Source organism: Pantherophis guttatus, chromosome 3 (assembly GCF_059756535.1).
Source record: "Pantherophis guttatus breed Tessera chromosome 3, ASM5975653v1, whole genome shotgun sequence".
NCBI lineage: Eukaryota > Metazoa > Chordata > Lepidosauria > Squamata > Colubridae > Pantherophis > Pantherophis guttatus.
Genome location: NC_142065.1, coordinates 82,393,150 through 82,407,951, shown reverse-complemented (window position 1 = coordinate 82,407,951; position 14,802 = coordinate 82,393,150). Strand labels below are relative to the sequence as shown.

General features: G+C 43.5%; 1 protein-coding gene across 8 annotated transcripts in view; it reads left to right on the top strand.

Moving 5' to 3' along the window:
* Positions 1-590: 590 nt before the first annotated feature.
* TGFBR3 (transforming growth factor beta receptor 3) overlaps positions 591-14,802 on the top strand; it is a 151,575-nt gene continuing 137,363 nt past the window's right edge. For 4 of the 8 annotated variants that reach the window (XM_034437217.3, XM_087889970.1, XM_034437213.3 and 1 more), the window contains exon 1: positions 2,163-2,654. The gene's annotated coding sequence lies outside the window, so the exon portion shown is untranslated. Of the gene's footprint in view, positions 1,026-2,162; positions 2,655-14,802 lie in introns of those variants that run through there. The other 4 variants (XM_034437215.3, XM_087889969.1, XM_087889968.1 and 1 more) reach the window with 2 other exon arrangements.

Here is a 14,802-nt window from a genome sequence, read left to right as displayed (position 1 = left end):
ACATACCTTAAAACAGCCTATCAACAGGGGGAAGTACAAGGAGCACTGATGCCGTTATCTAGTTAGGGTAATGAAATGTTTGCAAGAAAACAAGCAAGCTCAGAGCATACCAAGGACCCCTCAGTACAAGGAGTCAGTATCTAGTTGGTCAACCATGAATAAATTAACCTTCAAGGGATTGTACCAATGAAACCTACAACTCTGACCACCTGAATTCTGGAGGTTTACTTTCACGTCATGCACAGACTTCTCCTGGAGATTTTGGTCTGCCGGAACAGGACAATTAAGTGACAGTGTTTAATCCGAGTTCATACTGTGGGTTTGGAATGCTGTCTGTTCCCTGCCCCGTTTGACCACGCAAATAAATCTCGCCCCTCTTTGCAAACAACAAGCAGCATGTCAAGGAAAAACCGTTATATACAATTTACATTACTGACTGCTAGTTGCAGTAGTGTTTACCCAGGGAAGTGTCCAAAAATATTTGCCCCTTTTCTGGATGACATTTGATCTAGTCTGAAGCTGTGCAGTCCTATTCATCATCTCTGAACTCGAAGTAGCTAACTAACTAGCAGTGTTGCAACAGGAAGCCCAGAAGAGCATTTGGATGGGGTGGTGATGGCAGTGGTGGTGGAATCCAGCAGGAACATTTGGATGGAGAGAAACGAGGAGTTGCTCTGCAAGTATACTTCACACCTCCTCTTCCCTTTGGCCCACTGTGAGTTTCCAAATGCTGTTTCTAGAGTACATTCTTACTCAGACATAACTAGATCCATGCTTTCAGAGGACTTTAGTAGTGGCAAACCTAAAAGAGTCCTTGTTCAACTCCAGATGGTCATGAATCAGGGGAGGGCCTGTGGTGGCAAATCAGCCCTTAGCAATCTTGTTTGTCCTTGATTTCTTAATGAGGGGGAGGGACGGAAGGGGAAGAGCCCAAATGCAATTAAAAGTACGCAATCCTTCCTAAAGGATTCACTTTTGGAGTTCCATTTGTGCTTAGAACCACTCCTGGACTTTCTTCTCGTTAGGTAAGAATTTCATAATTTTAATGGGTGTGTGTGTTCGTGTGTATGCGTGTGCATGTCGGAATATAGCAAAATTAACCACTTTATAAATGCTTGCCGGTCTTAACTGCACATTCACATAAAATCCATCTGTGCATGGTTTGAATATTTAATTGCACGCAGTTCCTGTTTGGAGAAGAAAACTTGCGCAACTTTGCTGGAATGACAATCCTTTTCAATCCTGATGTTGATATTCAATCAGCAATCCCTCCAGCACACTTCCGAGCAAGTGCTGTTGAACAGAGTGAAATTTAATCTTCAGTAAACATACATAATCTTGTGCTGCACAGGCATGATGCAGCTCAAACAAAGACGTTTTGAATTCCAATGTCAGGAACAGTTGGATTGCGGATGACTTTCTTTTAGGGGAGCGTTAAAGGCACAGAAACTAAAAAAAAAAAAAAGTTTCTAGAAGCGACTGTAAAACTCTCCAAGAACTTGTTTTTTTTTTTAAATTGCGCGTTTATTACGAATCTCTCCAGCCTGTCTCGCTCCAAATACTGCGGACTCCTGTTATCCCTAAGCCGCTCGGCAGAGTGGCTAGCAGTAGTAGAAGTCTATCTGATCAGATGCACGGTGCACCTATCTTCAAGTGGCAGGTTTAGACGTGCTACGGAAAGCGGGGAAAAAAAAAAAGATTAGATGAGAGTCAAAAGCCAGAATCAAAACCAATCCGATTAAAGCTTAGAAAAGATCGGAGAAGCCGATCGTGGTTTTTAATACGCCCTGTTAATAACAGCGATCTCAGTAACGTCAGAACTAGGAGGAAACTAAACTTGGCTTGCCAGTTCTAAAAAAGTGAAGGCAACATTGCCTCGAGGGAAAATATTCAGCCGAAACGGGGTAAAACCTGACAGTTTTGCCTCCTGAGGTTCTTGCCAAGCCCGGATCCGGGCCAAGCGACCGCGAGGAAACCAACTCCCAGCCCCGCATCCCGCTCCGACGACTCATCTAAGGGAAACGAGGAATCCGGAGCCGAGCGAGAGGAAGGAGGCGTTTCCTCCTCGGTGTCCATCATCTTCCTAAACCCCGCCCTCCGGCCAATAGGAGGCCCGGGACGCTCTGAGTGACGGGCCCGTGCGCGAATCCTCCCTTCTCCCCCCCCTCCCGCAGGGAATGTTTCTTTCCTAGCACGAGAGGTGGGGGGGTCGGGGGTTGTTAACCCAGGAGTCCGGCCACAGCAACAACTCGGTGCGTCTATCTTGACGCTCGACCCGGACGGCCTCTCTTCACCCCCCCTCCCCACCCGCCCCAAATTGGAACGTCCAACTGAGCATCCGAACGTTGGCGTTTCCCTGTCCGGGAAGCTGCTCTCCACCAACCAGGCAAATCAGGAGGCGGAGGGCGACGCTGCTGCGCGTGGAAGCGCCGCGGAGAGAAGAAGAAGAAGAAGAAAAAAAAAAGTTTGCAGGAAGCAGCTTCCTCCGACTCCCAACTTCTGCCTTGACAGATCTCTGGGGAGGAGGAGGAGGGAGGAGGGAGGAGGAGGAGGAGGAGGCGAGGGAGCAGCGCGCCCCGGTTCCTGGCGCGCGCGAGGCAAAGCTGACCGGAGGCTTCTCGGAAGGGAATCCCCGTTTTTTCCAAGCCTGCGTGGTAAGGAGGATGCTGGGTGGGTTTTGGGGAAGGGGACCGTCCTATGGCCGCTCGGGAACAGCCCAAACGCGCGCGGGTCGCGTCCCTCCCTACCCACTACCCACGCGCGGACCCGAGTGGTTGCGCGGACGTGTTGACAAAACGCCGAGATTCGTAGTTAAGCAGCGAAGTGGGGGTTTTTTTGGGGTTGGCCGGCGGGAGAGGAGAGGCTCCCGCGGTGACTTGCCGGGGCAGGGGTGCCTGAAGGTCTCCGGGGGGGGGGGTTCACTGATATTAGGACGGGAGGAGCAGATCTTGGCTCTTCCACCCCCGAAGTTAGCTTTGCTCCGCAGGGACGGGGCGCTCCACGGAGAGAAGCTAGAAGCCTCCCACTCCGCTCTGGACGTTTGACAGCTTCCCCGGCGGCTGGGATCGCGTGTTTGCTCCCTGCCGCCCTGCGCTTCTATGGGATCGCTTCTCCTGCGAATGCAGCCGGTTTGTGGGTTTTATTCAGTAAATCGTGGTTTAAATAAACCCTGGCTTAGCGCGACCTGCGAACTCGGCGTGTGCTTTGGGACAGCCTGCCTTGAACGGTGCCTTTAGATCCCGCCGGCTGCGCACCTTTTCTTGGAGGGTTTTCCTTCCTTCCTTCCTTCCTTCCTTCCTTCCTTCCTTCCTTCCTTTCTTTCTTTCCGTCTCTCTCTCTCTCTCTCTCTCTCTCTCTTTCTCTCACCCTCCCTCCCTCTTTCTTTCTTTCTTTCTCCCTCCCTCCCTCCCTCCCTCCTTCTTTCTTTCTTTCTTTCTTTCTTTCTTTTTCTTTCTCTCTCTCTCCTTCCCTCTTTCTTTCTTTCTTTCTTTCTTTCTTTCTTTCTTTCTTTCTTTCTTTCTTTCTTTCTCTCTCTCTCTCTCTCTCTCTCTTTCTCTCACCCTCCCTCCCTCTTTCTTTCTTTCTCTCTCTCTCCCTCCCTCCTTCTTTCTTTCTTTTTCTTTCTCTCTCTCTCCCTCCCTCCCTCTTTCTTTCTTTCTTTCTTTCTTTCTTTCTCTCTCTCTCTCTCTCTCTCTCTCTCTCTCTTTCTCTCACCCTCCCTCCCTCTTTCTTTCTTTCTCTCTCTCTCCCTCCCTCCTTCTTTCTTTCTTTCTTTCTTTTTCTTTCTCTCTCTCTCCCTCTTCCTTCCTTCCTTCCTTCCTTCCTTTCCCCCCCCCTCTTTTTTTTCCTCCCCCCCCAACATCTGACTTTAATAGATCCGCAAGATAATTCTGCACATTAAGCTTTACTCCTAAGTAGGATTGCAGACTTTTGGAGCAGCGCTGGGGAAAAAAAAAGAAAAGTTGCAGTGCCAGAGGCAAGCTATTTACCCCCTGGGTTAGTGCAGCCCAGCCATGTGCAGTTGCTCTGGAATCAAGGTGTTGCACAGTGCATGGTGGGCTGGAACTCCTATCTAAGAAGATAATGAATGTTATAATCCATTTACAGGGTGCCAAATTTTAAGGGAAACCTAATCTTAAAAATAAGCATAGGCTGAGTTCAGGTGGCCTGTGTTAATTTACATAAGCTAATTGATCCTTTATTTTGATTGCATTACATCTCATCCACCTCCCCCACCCTCCTACAGATTTAGACAAGTGACCGAAGCAATTGCATTGTGTTAGCATGTTATTTACTATTACACAATTATTATGCACTTGAGTTCTTGGCTTGGTTTGAGAGCATCTGAACTATGTCACTCTTACTATGTTTAGATCTTGATAAATGCTCTTAAACTTCAGGGACCGACTTCTTACTTAACAGCAATTCTTCACTATTTTTAAACCACGCAGCAAAAACCACAAAATGCTGCAATTTGGTTAATGGATTGTTAGATCATAATGGCTTTATGATCTATTCTAACTTCATATTACGCTTCCTGAAAAATCCCAGGTTCTATGTTCAGGAAGGTGTGTGGCTTTTCTGTGTCTCCCTCGGCAATTCCGGTTGTGTGGACCCAATAGATTAAACTAGAAATTTGGGTCCACTTCTTTGGAAATACGTCACAATAAACGTGATTGAATTTACTTCACATAAACTAACGGGAATGAACGATTAGATGCCCATTTTACAATTGCTAGGTAAAATTACAAGGGAGGAGTTTATGGGGTTGTAAATCCATTTTTTCAGGAAAGCATTATGTGTGGGATGAAAGTGAATAGAACATGCTGTGACATCACTACGCCCGAGGTGGTGATAAATACTCCTCTAGAGACAATTACAAACACAACCAGCTAAATAGTCAAACATCCCACCAGTGTCATCCCAAGACAAAAGGATTTGTTGTTAAATTTTTGGATGACATTGGCTTTTGTGGTTTGGTGATTCAACATAAGATGCTTTTTAGATAACAAAAGCTTAATGATGATTTTAAGATTTATTCCTTTGGCCATATCTGCTGTTAATGCTCTGCCGTACTGTAGTTTTAAACAACTTTGCATGCTTTGGATAGGAACGTCTTCACAGGTGCTCCTTGACTTATGACCACAATTGAGCGTGAAATTTCTGTGGATAAGTGAGACAGTTGTTAGGTGAGATTTGCCCCATTTTACAACTTTTCCTGCCACAATTGCTAAGTGAATCCCTGCAGTTGTTAAGTTAACAACACGGGTGTTAAGTGAATCTGGGTTCCCTATTGACTTTGCTTGTCAGAAGGACCCCCTTTATGCATAAAATAACAGGGTTGGAAGGGAGCTTGTAGGTCATCTAGTCCAACCCCCTGCTCAAGCAGGAGACCTATACCAGTGATGGTTAACCTTTTCCGGACCGAGTGCCCAAAGTGCGTGTGTGCCTGAACCTCCAAAATGCAATGCACGTGTGGCCCCCGTGAATGCACCCCACCCACCACGCATGCGTGCACGGCCCCCTGCATACACCCCACCCCTGCGCATGTGCGCATGCCCCTCCCGCATGTGCCCCACACCAGCACATGCACAGCAGAGACCCAAAGACCAACTGGCCGGCGGAAGCCACACACGCGTGTGCAGCAAAACTGAACTGGGGCGACGGCTCACATGCCATCAGAGAGGGCATGCGTGCCATAGGTTCGCCATCACAGCCTTATACCATTTCTGACACATGGCAGTCCAGTCTCTTCTTCTTGAAAGCTTCCAGCGATGAAGCACCCACAACTTCCGAAGGCAAGCTGTTCCGTTGCTTGATTGTTCTCACTGTCAGGACACTGTCATTGTCCCCTAGGACACTGCAACCATCATAAACATGTGCCAATTGAAAAGCATCTGAATGTTGATTTTAGGAACATGGGGGTGCTGCAGTGGTTGTATGGGTATGAAAACCGGACATGTCACATTTTTCAGTGCTGTTGTAACTTAAAACGGTCCCTAAACAAATGGTTGCAAGTCGAAGACTACCTGCATTCATTTAATTAGTTAAATATCCTGTCTTTCATTTAGGAGCTGAAGATGGAGTATAATGCTTCCTCACCCCAATTTTTGCTCACGACAACGCTGTGGTAGATTGGGCTGAAAGGGAATTGCCGGCTCAAAGTTAGGGCTGGAGTAGAATCTGGAAGTGGCTGAGCATGGCTGGCTGAGGAATTCTGGGATTTGAACTCCACAAGTCTTAAAAGTTGCCAAGTTTGGAGACCCTTGCTTTAAACAGCCTCTCTTCCATTCAGGGCATTCACAGTAATTAACTGGGGATTCCTACTTTAAGCAAGGCCAAAATGTGAATCCAAACTGTTTTTTTTGTTTGTTTGCTTTTGCTAATCCTTATTAACTAAAACACCACTTAAGAGGGCTGTGTGAATGCAGAGAAGGACATATTGGCATTGCATGTACCAACATCTGGGCTAGATTATATGGAGTAATTTTAGGATAGGAGATGTTAATAGAATTGCTGGGTGGATAAAATTCTAGCACGGCAAGCCTTTTATCTTTTAACCATGAAGGCAGATTTTTATTCTCAGTGGATCAAAATGTATTTCCTCATCTGTCTTTAAATAGAAGGTAATTTTTCCCTTACTGTTTTACCATTAGCTGGTAGAGTCAAGGAAGATAATGCTGCTTTTAGGATGAGAAGCTGGAGCAATGTTGACCATATTGCTGGGCAAATGTTTCTAAAGATTTGCTGAATTTTGTCTGCCGAGATTCTTGTGTACACTTTTAGCATTGGCACACTCTGGCTCAGAAAGCAATAGCTGTTTTTTTTTTCATATCAGTACTTTGCTTATGTATTTCAATTAGAATTGCCAACTTCCCCTCCTCACCCTGTCCAAAAGCAGGGTGTTTGTGCAACAACTGTAGATATTTTAGAGAGAAAACTTTTTCCAGCCTCTGGAAATATGGTGATGGAAAAGCTTTACCCACAAAACAGCTGCTTGGCACACAGCTGTAACAAGCTTAGGAGCCCTGCTGGGATAATAACTTATTAGCTTTTGAAGTATATTTTTAATTGCATTTATTTCTGAAACTACAATCCTTGTGGGAGGCAAGTCCGATTCATCTAATGAGACTGGACTTTTATATAAAAATGCACAGGATCAAGATATGAGATTTTTGATTGGGGAACTGTGATGGGCTTTTGGTTTTTAACATTGCTTAAAAGTATTCTGCAAGCTAGAAGACGAGACTGTGAGTTCTAGTCCTATCTTAGACACAAAGCCAGCTGGATGACCTTAGGCCAGTCACTCTCTCTCTCTACCCGAGGAAACAGACAATGGCAAATCATTTCTTTAAAAACTTGTCAAGAAAAATACAGGGACTGATCAGGGCAGTCACTAGGAGTCAAGAATGTCTTGGAAGGCATGTATACGTACTTTGTATATATCCAGTAGCATACAAAATATATCCTTGTGCAGATATCATAGTGAAGAAGTAATTCTAAAAATATAAAAATGTGCTGGATTGCACAAGATTTTGTTGGTAATATCGCATTCTTGTCTAAGAAGAACTAAGTAGTGAGAGGGCTGCAGTATAACTCACATGCTTTACATTGTAAAAACTTGCTATCAATCTAGATTAGTCACTGACAAAGAATTGCAGTGGAAAGGTTGTGTGGATAGGAGGCGCCAATAAGTACAGTCATGGTGGCCTATTCAATAAACTTAGCCATAGTTTATTTGGTAAACCACATTTAAGCATCTTAAATCATAGCCTGTAAACCACAATAACAAGAGTTGCTTTGTATGCCGTGCTGAACCAATTTATGGCTTGATGCGATATGAGAACCAGGCCAATACACGTGGTACATGGAAATCAGCCCTTAACTGTTATAAAGCAGTCTTCTATATTTCCATGAATAATATGGGCTTTAAAAGCTGTCATAATTATGTTGGATATGACCAACGTAATTGCCCAACTCATTATTTTGATAGTTACTAAATAATTATTTTAATGTATTAGGGCAATATTCCAAAGTTGCTGTTCTCAGTTGACAGTCTTTAATTAGCCATAATTCTCTTAAAAACACCGCACATTTCTTTGCTATTATTCACAAGATTAAACAGTAAGCTCATACATAGCACAGGGTGTTTAATATACTGTTTGAAGAAGATGTAATTCAAAAACTTCGTAGTATTTCAATAACTTAAAAAGCCAAAGACATTAGTACTGCCCTCTAATTTAGGACGGCTGTAATATCAGTTGTTGAATAGCAGATATTTGTAAATTAGCTAATTCCCTACTTCGTGTTTTACAGCCACAGGGATAGCTGAGAAATCAGAGCAAGAAGTTTACTGGCATATTGGAAGAGCTTTGCAATAAGGCTTTGAAGAAAATTGCAGCCAAGGATCTTTGAGTTTGGAATTTGTTTTCCCCCAGTAGGTTTCTTGAGCAGAAAGATATTGACCCTGAGGGCATGTTACAAAGTTTATCTCTTCTCCCAGGCTTCCTCTGAGAAAAAAGGGCTTTCTTTGAATGGGGAGAATCTTTGGGTCAAACAGGACACGGCAATAGCAGATCTGTGTGCTTAAATCCTTAAAGCTTTGTTTTACTCACAGTTCAACTGTGGAGGGGATGGACGGACCATGTTAACACCAATAGGAGAATGAGGAATGCTAAACTCTTTTAGTTGCTATTGCACAATGCATCATCCGTGCACATTTGGAGCATGGATGATGGGGAATAAAGTGAAGGAAAAAGAGAGACATGGAGGAACAAAACCTTACGGGTGAGTTCTCCACCTTGTTTGGTGTTAAAGGAGAGTGGGGAGATAGACGGATGGATGCCTTTGAGTTGATTTTGACTCTCTATGATTTATGACGTCTGAACTAGCCCCTGCAATTTTCTTGGCAAGGTTTTTGGGAAGTGGTTTGCCATTGCTTCCTTCCTAGAGCTGAGAGAGAGTGACCAACCGAAGATCAACCAGCTGGCTTTGTGCCTAAGGCATACTAGAACTCACAGTCTCCCGGTTTCTAACCTAAGGCCTTAACCACTGCACCAGACTGGATCTCAAAAATCAGAAACCTTTTCTAATATCTTCTGATGGTGTCCATGGTTGCTTTTAGGAGTACTGTATGTCTGATCCTGTGCAATTTACTTAGTTTGCGGGTTTAATTGAGAAGAAATCTAATCTGTCACTGATAAAATAATTGTGGATGTATGCGGGTTCAGTCACATTGAAAAATAAAATAGAACAGGCATCATTTTATCCTTTTGCCACTTTATCAGCTCATTGATTGTATGTCAGAATGTCCAAGGCTACTAATCTATGCTATCTGCTGTGTTTTTCACATTATGTGCTCATCTCAAGTTGGTGGCCTCCAATGCTAATCACAGTTTCCTAAACCAAGAAAAGCTATTTAAGTAAACAAATATCCTTTTTTCTTAGGCGAAGCTTCTTTTTTTTGTCCTCGCCCTGAGGCAAGCAGATGAAAGAAAGGGGGAGGAAAGGCAAAGTATGAATATATTTTAATGGAAGGATTGTGAGGAACTCAAATTGTAGAAGTTTCTCCACCATGCAGAAGCATGTTGTACTGGGGAAGTGACGGCCATTTCTGTCATACATCATTCATACATTGTAATTGGGCCATGAAAGAACTTATGCCTCTATATGTCTTTAAGTGCAGATCCCCTTTTCTTTTGAAACATATAAACAATAAAATGCATTTTCATTACTTACATTCTTAAGTAATGTCTCTAAACGCAGCAGAAAACAAACACTTGAAGTAATTATAACTAGCACCTTTTAACCGTCCAAAGTGATCAACAACTTTTACATATTTGTTTTCTTTCACAAAGGCAATAAACTCTAAATGCGACAGTTATATGCATCCCAAAATTTTTGAATTAAAGTGAAGACTGTTGTAGATGTATCATTAATAGTAATTTGGCAGAAAGATCTGGGCAAGTGGGATACCCTTGAAAGCTTCTGTTTGCACAATGCAGTAATAATGTTCTAAAGCAGGGATTAGTAACCCACACGCTGGAGCCTTCTGTTTTTGTTCTCCTGAAATTCAATGACAAATCATAAAAAAACCCAGCGGCCTTTCTATTTTCATGGAAAAACCAAAAAGAGCAAAAGTAATATGTGGTTAGCCTTGAGGAACATATCTAGAAAAGATATTTCTGTGTTATCTCTATGTGCATATGCTTGTGAAGGACAACTTAGCAGAACAAAAAATCATAATGTATCCTGTTTCGTATGAGTGCTTACCACCTGTAGCCTTGGCTCTTAAAGAAGAAGAAGAAGAGGAAGAGGAAGAAGAGAAAGAGGGGAGGGGGAGGAGGGGGGAATGGGAGAGGTGTCTGGGTGATATTACTAACAAGTTAGTTTCTTCCTTTTCTAAAGTGCCCCTTCATAAACTGATGTTTTTGGCCCTCTTAACTGGAAATCATGGCAGTTTTGCAGTTGTCCAATTCTGGTCACCACTTTGGGGACACTTTTCCTGAATACAGGTAGTCCTCAATTTATAACCACAATTGAGCCTAACATTTATGCTGCTGAGTGAGAAATTTGTTAAGTGAGTTTTGCCCCATTTTACGACTTTTCTTGCCATGTTTGTTAAGCGAATCACCGCAGTTGTTTAATTAGTAACATGGTTGTTAAGTGAATCTGGTTTCTCCATTGACTTTGCTCGTCAGAAGATTGCAAAAGGGAATCACGTGAGACTGGGACACTGCAACAGTCATAAATGTGAGTCAGTTGTCAAGCATCCGAATGTAAATCACTTGACCATGGGGATGCTGCAGCGGTCATAAGTGTGAAAAATGATCATAAGTCACTTTTTTCGGTGCCATTGTAACTTGGAATGGTCACTAAGTGAGCTGTTGTAAATCTATCTGTATACCAATTGAACGGTTTTGTGTGATGCAATACAGGTAGTTCTTGATTTATGACTGGTTGCTTAGCAACCATTTGAAGTTCCGATAGACCTATCTAGGATACTTGCAACTGGTTCCGAAGTTCTGATGGCTGGAAGTCTCCCACCCCCACCCCCCACCCCCCATTCATGCAATTGCATTTGAATGTTTGGTATTGAGCTCTTATTTATGCCCGTTTGCAGCGTCTCACTTAGGTCACATGACTGCGTCTTGTGCAGCATTTACTTCCAGTTTTTTGCAAAACTGACTCATAGTGAACCAGTGAACCACTTAACGACTGCGGCATTTGCTTTATGGCCATGGTGTTTGCTTAATGGTTGTCGCACAAAAGTTTGTAAAATCAGATCGGTTTCATGGGCGACTCTTTTTAGAACTATCGTGATTTACAACCATGATGGGCAGGCTCCATTGCAGTCGTAAACTGAGGACTACCTGTAGTCTCTGTTGCTAAGCTGGCAGAAGATTTGGTACATGTATTCTGTGTGTTTGGAAGATTTGGTACATGAGTTCTGCATGTTCAAAAGACCAGGTCCAGTTCCTGGCATCTCCACTGAGAATATCATGGAGAGCAGAAACTGAGTAATTCCATACTGAAGATTCTGAAAAGGAAGGCCAGGCCATCTCTATCTTTGCCCACTGCTGTGGCCTAGAGGTGGAGCTCTTACCTCACAATCAGGAGGTTGTGAGTTCGATCCTAGATAGAGGCAGATGTAGGGTCTTTGCTTGGGCAGGAGGTTGGACTAGATGACCTGCAAGGTCCCTTCCAACACTGTTAATCTGTTAAACCAAGCATCACTAACTAGGAATCTGGGTCTCAGAAGCATCACTGCAAGGAGACCAGCCTGGTCCTTGAAGTATGTAGATTATTTATTATAGAGTAGCTGCAGAAAATTACCTCTAGCTGTCTCTTTTACACAGGGTGACTAAAAATCGATTTTAATTTTTTTAAAAAAATTGGTTTTTTTAATTTAAATTGTATTTTTTAAAATTTAAATTGGATTTTTTTTTAATCAAATTTATTTTAATAAAATGCTTTTGGAGTAAAAATCTACCCAAATATAGTTTTCTGTTTAAGATACATTAATAATTTAGTTTATTCAGCATGAAATGGAGCTTAGTTATGTAGCATGAGGCTGTATATTCTGCAATATTGGGACTGTCGGTGAGTCAACAGCAGGTCAGAGGAGGAGCTGCTGCGGGACAGAGATGACAGTTGTTCTTTAAAAGTTACGATTTAAATCGACTTGATTTAAATCAAACCCACCCTGATTTTACAAGAACCACCCACTGAAATTGGTATTTCTCCTCTTCCCTCCTAAATTCTCTTCCTTGTATCTGTGTTCTGCATGCACTAAAATGAGTTACAATAGAGCAGGTAGAACATTCTGAAACTCTCAAAATTGGTAACAAGAATGTCTGTTTTCTGCAGCATGCATAGTGGCTTTGGTGCACACAGTAATTTCTGAAGATTAAGGACGCAGCTTCCACTTAGTCTCTAGAGTCTAGACCTAATGTGGCATTCTTAGTTTGATAACTGTAGAGTAAAAGTGCAATGCAGATTCTCAGTGGGAGAAAGAGTCGGAGAGTTCCTGTCTTGATTGCAACTAATTTCCACTAAACAGGAAGCCAGTCTGGAGGGCTAAAGCTGAAAAGATTGGAAAATCCTTGCCATTCAATTAAATCATCTCCACTTCTGCAAAGAGGCAAAGATGCTTCTCAAGGAGCATCACAGTGTGTTAAGAGGGATCTGATCAGGCGCTCGTGTTTTTAAGATCTTCAAAAAGTTCACAACATTTGGGTTTGTGTGTTGTGTTGTTTTGCCATTGCAACAAGGGGAGGATTTCCAACCCACACCAGGTATGCAACTGGTAGCAGAACTTCCTTGACATGGGAGAAACAGAGGGAAGCCGCTATGTTGCACCCTCTGGGACAGAAGCTACGAGAGCTTCACTCTTGTGAGTCAGCCGGGTGCAAATGTTCTTTCTTGTGGCATCTTCCTTTCCTGCAGTTTTGCAGAGCGATCATGGAGGTGTTGTCAGTGAAAATGTCCGCAGATTTGTGTGTAGTTGTGCAAGCCTCTGTAGTGCAATATGCAATAGCATATGCAAATATGCTATTTGCATATTGTGGATATGGCTGTGGTCTGCCAATTTTGGGAAGCTCAGGCTAGAATAGGGGTCTGCAACCTTAAACACTGAAAGAGCCATTTGGATCCATTTCCCACAGAAAAGAAAACACTGGGAGCCACAAAACCTGGGTGGGTGTGGCCAACTCGATGTCACACACTCCCACCCAGTCACATGGCACACACCCCAGCCACGCCTACCCAGGTTTTGTGTCTCCCTGTATTTTCTGTGGGAAATAGGTAACTCTCTGTGTGTGGGTATGGGTGTCTCTCTCTCTCTCTCCCTCTCCTCTCTCTCAGGCCATGTGAGGAGTGAGTGTAAGGGGAGGGCGAGGGGTGGAGCTAGCCAGTGGTGGGTTCAGCCGATAGGGAGCCACAGCAGGGGGACAAAAGAGCCACATGCGGCTCCGGAGCCTCAGGTTGCTGACATCCGGGCTACAACAATGTTTGCATGCTAGTTTCTTTTAACAGCTATAATTCAGGGGACTGCACCATGATCATTTAATTGCAGTTCATTCTCTCAAGCCATAAGACTTGCATTTTTTCTTGACCAAAAACTTTGAAAGCATTTTGGGGGTTGTCTTTGGATCCATTTCTTGGCCTTTTTCCACTTAAAACATTGCTTCTCTCTGGGAGCATCAGCTTTGATGATCTGCGCCTTGTAGTTAGAGAGCAGCATGAATCCTCCTGATGTAGCCAGTGGTGGGCTGCAACTAGTTTAACAACCGGTTCCGTGCGCGCCTAACGCGCTTGTGCACAGTGTTCAAAATACAGCAATTTGAAGCTTAGCTGCTTATCTTCTAAGGCAAGTAGAACAGTGAAGGCGTGGAAATCAGCTGTGTCGTGCGAATCAGCTGAGCAAGAAAGAAGGAAATATAGAACAGGATAGAGCAGGGGCTGGTGGGCGGGGCCAGCGGATTGTCAGAACTACCGGTTCACTCAAACCAGTCCGAACAGGCAGCAGCCCACCACTGGATGTAGCTCTAGATGTAGCTAGTATGTGAAGCCTCTGATCTACTATTAGAAGGTTCTTGGGTTTTGCACCCCTTTACACCATAAGGAATAAAATAGCAACAAATTAACTGTATCTGGAATGGTAATGAAAGCAGTCATTCGTCTGTATAATGTAAGAGCTCTTCTCCTCAACAGAAATGAGGGGTTTTTTTCTTCATTGCTGAGATCTTACTCTTTTCCATAGAGCAGATGGCCAAAGCCAGTTTCTTAGCTTCGGCATGTAAGGATGATTTAGTGTTAAGGCTGTGAGATTAAATTGGTTATGCTTGGACCTTGAAAAAGACTTTTGGGATTGTAAGAGGATAGTTTATCTGAAGGTCACAATCTGCAGCTAGTGCGTTTTCTTGAAAAGGAGGATATATATGTGGGCTTGTATCTGGGGTACAATAACCAGTGTTAAAGCGAGCTTTGGTTGAGTTATTAAATTGGGTTAATTGCATCACAATTATATCAGTTTAGAAAATAGTGAAATATTTAGAGCCTTGGTAGTACAGTAGTCTAAAGCACCCTGTTATTAAGACCAGCTGCCTGCAATTGCTGCAGGTTCGAATCTCGCCAGGCTCAAGGTTGACTCAGCCTTCCATCCTTTCTAAGGTAGGTAAATTGAGGACCCAGTTGTGGGGGCAATAAGCTGACTTTGTATAAATATACAAAAGTATGAAGGCTATTGCTTAACGCATTGTAAGCCTCCCTGAGTTTCCGGAGAAGGGCGGCATATAAATC